We start from the raw sequence: 5160 nt of genomic DNA, 5'->3' as shown, positions 1-5160 counted from the left end.
TGACATGGTCAATAATGACGTGCTCGAATGAAGAACATTAATATTAATACATATATAAAATAGATTTTAATGATCTACACACAATTGCCGTTGAATTGTTGCCAGAAGCCTGCTTCCCTGTCTTAGGTACAACAGTCGTGTTCGCAGATCTATTCTAAAGAGTTGTAACATATTATTGTATCCGCAAATTTAGACTATAAGTTAATGCATAAAAATGATTATACTCTTGATAACAAACTCTTGCTAAGTAACGTGAAACTTCATGCAATTCCAAAGTCAGCGAGGAGCTTTTTCCAAAAATTTGAAGTACACAATGATATTGCAATTATGTACCTGAACTTGTCATTTGGGCAGAGCATGGATTTTACAAGTAATGTGATACAAATTAACCTCCCTTGAAGGATTCTCCCATTGGACTAGCTCTTTTATTGCGTCTTCAATCTCCACTGTCTTAAGCATATGTGCATTTAAACAGAACCCCAAAGCGCTCAAACTCAGAAACAACTTCACTCTTCAGCTCCCTCTCACCTTCTTCACCCCCGTATATGGTATCAACGACTCTATGGCTCTTTCCACGTCATCTTCGCTCAAACCAGAAGCCAATCGGATTTTAGATTTTGCAGACTTCCCCAATTCAAGATCACAGTTTATGTTATTCTTCTCAAACTCTTTATCGAGAAATCTGAATGATTTGATCTTACAGATTTCCTCAAGGCCTTTTACAGACGAACAAATTACTTCCCTTATATTTCCAATGTCGCGTTCGAGCGCAGCCTCTACGGTCTCTTTCCAGGAAGTTTCATTTCTCTGGAATTCATGCCGGAGGATCTTTAACGCGTGAGCTTCAAAATGCGAGAGATCCGTCAATTCTGATGGCAACTTCAAAAGCTTATTGTAGACAGCACTGTGAAAAGGCGTAAACCATAAGTTTAGTTCTTGGTTTGCTTCTGCAACATATTTTTTCAATTCGTTAACCTGCTTTCTCAACTTCTCTATGCTATCTTCCAAGCTTGTTTTCCCCACAAGACTTAGAGATCCAAAGGACTCGTGAAGTGAGGCTAGACATTGAGCGAGTTCCATTTTCGCGCACGAAGAAGCTTGTTTGGGGACGAAGATGAGATGCACCAGAATAGAACAAGATAGCTCGATGAAGGTCTCCATGATTCTAGCCGAAGCAAATTCACTTAGTGGCCCAAAAAATTTCCTGCCCAATACAAGTACAGCCCCAATGATTGCGGAAATCCCACCAGCTTTTCCATACATTCGGCTTTCTCGAAGGAAACTCGTGAAAATGAACCAAGGAAGAAGAGAGAGGAATCTTATAGGCAAGAACCTCTCGAACACGAAGTAACCTAATACTCCAATCGTGATCCCTACCATAGTCCCTTGGAATTTAACGTTTGCTGCTGCTAGTGTTGCTTCTCTGGTTGATACGAAGCTTATGGCCATTGGGAGTCCAGACCAGATCCCATTCTCTTTGCTATAAACCATACCCAACAACACTGCAAGGCCCAGAGAGAGGGAGCATTTAAATGCTGGAATAATCTTTGGGACTATTGATGTCCTTGCCCAATCAGCCCACTCTTTTTTAGACTTGGTGGGATTTTCAATTTTCTTTTCTTCAATGGGAGATGGGGATTGGGCCATCGATTTTTTTATTAAGGAGTTGGGCGCAAAATAAGAAGAAAAAGCTGGGCAGGTCTTGGTGGGCTATTGGAATGGTTTGAAGGGACTGGAGCAAGTGTGTCATACTTTTTGTACTGGGTTCAGGAATGGTCAGGGAGCATCCATTCATGTTGTGTTTAGCATTCTTTATGGTTAAGCTAACGTGATCCTCAAGTCCGTTAAGGTTGTGTTGAAGATCCTTATCAATAATTGTAACGGGGAATGAATTAATGGTCCTTAAAGCCATTTCCATGCCTCTCAATTTTGTATCTACCTCTTCAAGCCTATCTCTCGAGCTCAAGTCAAGGGGTCCCAAAAAGGGAGGCCTCTCCCATTTCATGCCCTCCTGTTAATTAAAGAGAAATAAAAATTAAAAATTTGAATAGAAAACATTTAATATTTATTATCAACGGACATATGCCAAATTCGCATATAACTATTTTTTATTCATAGCGAAGAGAAACAAGCACCTGGCAACGCGCGATGTTATGAAGGAGCTCTGTTCGGCCTTTTGCCAAAGAGTCGGTACAAGATATCAATGCAACAGCAGCTATCTTGTCCTCTTCACATATTGCCTTCACAAGAATTTTCAGTCTCTCAAAGGTATTCTGAGCCAGCAGCTTGTTGTTCTGTTTCAACTGCTACCAAACACCAATATAGAAAATCATTAATGTCAGCATGCGATTATGTAAGGAATGAAAACGAACCAATTTTTGTTCTTTTGCGAAGCTCGACTGTTAATATTGAGCCTTGTAGTTCACATGTACATGGATAGCAGACAGAGCACACGTAGCATTTATTCTATGGAGCATCTATTCTCCACAGTGGTGCCGGTGGTGATGGTGCGCGAATTATGATCATGGGGCTTTTGGAACGCACACAAATGTGATCGTGTGAGAAGCTACAGTTCTCTTGTATGCGCTCTACTTTACAGAGTTTGATGCCAACTACGTTTAAGAGATAAGGAAAGATGGGAAGATAGTGAGAGATAGAGTGTGTGAGAGAGAGATGTAATATGTAATTAAAATATAATTAAAAGTGAGATGGTTTGCGTGAGACAAATGCATTATAATTGAAAGAGATAGCTTAGTTAAGTTTATGAGAGAGAGATGATTATAGTTAAATTAGTGTGAGTGTACTTAAATGAGTGATAGTATTCGATGATGAAGATTTGCATGAGAAAGATGAGCGGAAAATAATACAATCAAAGGGGATAATATAATTAGATGAGTACAAATTTTAAATGAACAAATTTAAACTTGATTTCTTATTATGATTAAAAGATCATGATCATGTGATCCCATTTAAAATAAATTGAAAAAATAATAAAAACTGTTATAGCTTAGATAAATGAATCAATATAGTATAAATATATAAATGAATTCGAATAAACTATTCATTTTTCTCCTTCAAATATTATGACTTGTTGATTGATGGTGATTAACTTTAAGTAACTAAAATCACGCAGCTACTTAATAAAAAATTATCAAATACATAAAAAAAAAATTCACCTTTTCTAATCTTAGTAAAATACTACATTCGGTCTTTAATATAAGAGTTCGTTTAACTTTTATTTTGATTCTAAATATAAGACCTCAATTCACTTGATTACACTCAATTAGCAAGGATATTTTATGAAAAATGACACATATTTATTACAAATAACCAACTTAACTAATTTTTTTAATCTACTCAAATTAGTCAACTAGTTCTTATATTAAGAACTAGAAGTAGTAAAATACTACTATATCTCAAATACATCTCATTTAACCATAGATTATGTTTTTTTTTTTTTGCCAACGATTTAAAATTTGGATATTTATTTTATTTTATATATATTTTTGCTGAATTTTATTTTATATATTATATGGCCATAATCAAGTTGATTTGAAATTTGATTATATAATTTATCATTTTAATGCTAAGTACGATTTTTTACAATAACAGTTTTGTTTATTATTTATTTTTGACATATGCTAATAAGTTAAATTATATAATCAAATTTCAAATCAACTTAATTGCTAATCGCTGCTGAAAGCATATTTTTGGCAACGATTTAATTTTTAGTGCCAACACTTTTTAGTTATAGTGGTGACAAAAGCGGTGAATTTTTTTATCACTGCTAACAAATACTCCCCCGGTCCTTATTATAAGACTCCATTTGACTTTTTATTTGGTCCTAATTATAAGACTCCAATCCATTTTGTTTCTTATATTTATGCATTTTCTCCAAGATAATCCTTCTAATAATGATAGTTTTAGCCAATATACTTAATTAGCGAGAATATTTTAGGAATGACAACACTTATTTATTATAAATAACCAACTTAACTTATTTCCTTAATCTCCTTAAATAAGTCAATTAGGTCTTATAATTAGGACTGGAGGAGTATCAGTTATAGTTACTACAGCAATGATTTAGTGATGACTTTTTGTCACCGTCAGAAACTTTCAGCAGCGACTTTTGTCACCACTGAAAGTTAATTTTTTTTGTAGTGTAGTGAATGATAAATTTTCTGGACGTTGATTCTATCTTCAAAATACTCTATAAAACACTAAGTTAAAGCAAATAGTCACAGAGAATTTACCTCAAGACATGCAAGACGTGGGAAGGGCATGAGCAATGCGAGAATACAAGCCAAGACTCCAATGGGGCAACTAGCAGCGAGGCGGAGAGGGTGCATGACAGGATCGGTATGGGCACCATTAACATAAGCCATGACGTACACAATCACTATCTCGCCCAGTGCTATGCATGTAGCAATCAAATGAGTCTACTCAGCCGGCAAAGCCACCACCATAAATGCGGCCAGCGCCACCGCCAACAACGTAGTTTCTTTCGTCAGCCGGTTCGGCCCTATAAACCACAAGCTCAATATCGCAGGACCTATGCTTTCAATTGTGGCGTAAAGCGCAAGCCAGCAACCACGCAAGGTGTCACCCAAGGTGGCATCGTTTACAATGAGAATAACTGTGATGTACGAGAATGCAGGGAAGGCGATCGTCTGTTGGATTGAGAAAGGACCGAAAAGGGTGATGCCACCAACGATGGTGCAGGCCAAGGCGGTTCGGATTGCTGAGCTCAAACACCGTCGCCATAAAGCTTTGGAACCACCAATGGCAGGCATGCTTAAATGAAGAAGATTATATTAACAAAGTAGTATGAGGTGGTTTTGTTATAGTTTATTTTGGGTTAAGAGAGTGTTGAAAATTGGTAACGAGGTTAGGTTTTTATAAAGAGGAAGACATGGCAGAGAAGACAAGAGATCATTGGGACCGCCAAAAAATGCGAGTGGTTAATGTATTCGCAGCAGCCAGTGACGATGACTGTAGATAAATCAGTGGCCAGTGCCGACTTAGTTATTAGACTTGAAGGATAGAATGAAAATATTGGGAAAATTTACAAAGTTATTTCTAATCCGATAGTAGATAAAGACTGCACGACTCCATTCGGTTTCAAGATTATTAAAACTTTGCCTCCCTAAATCAAATATT

The 5160-nt window shown here is 36.7% G+C and overlaps 1 pseudogene; it reads right to left on the bottom strand.

Annotated features, from left to right (window-relative positions):
- Positions 1-342: 342 nt before the first annotated feature.
- LOC114728974 (uncharacterized) lies at positions 343-4793 on the bottom strand (annotated as a pseudogene).
- Positions 4794-5160: the final 367 nt, after the last annotated feature.

Source organism: Neltuma alba, unplaced genomic scaffold (genome assembly GCF_004799145.2).
Source record: "Neltuma alba isolate B1F8T4 unplaced genomic scaffold, ASM479914v2 tig00002457_pilon, whole genome shotgun sequence".
Classification (NCBI taxonomy): Eukaryota; Viridiplantae; Streptophyta; class Magnoliopsida; order Fabales; family Fabaceae; genus Neltuma; species Neltuma alba.
This window is presented reverse-complemented; position numbering and strand designations above follow the sequence as displayed.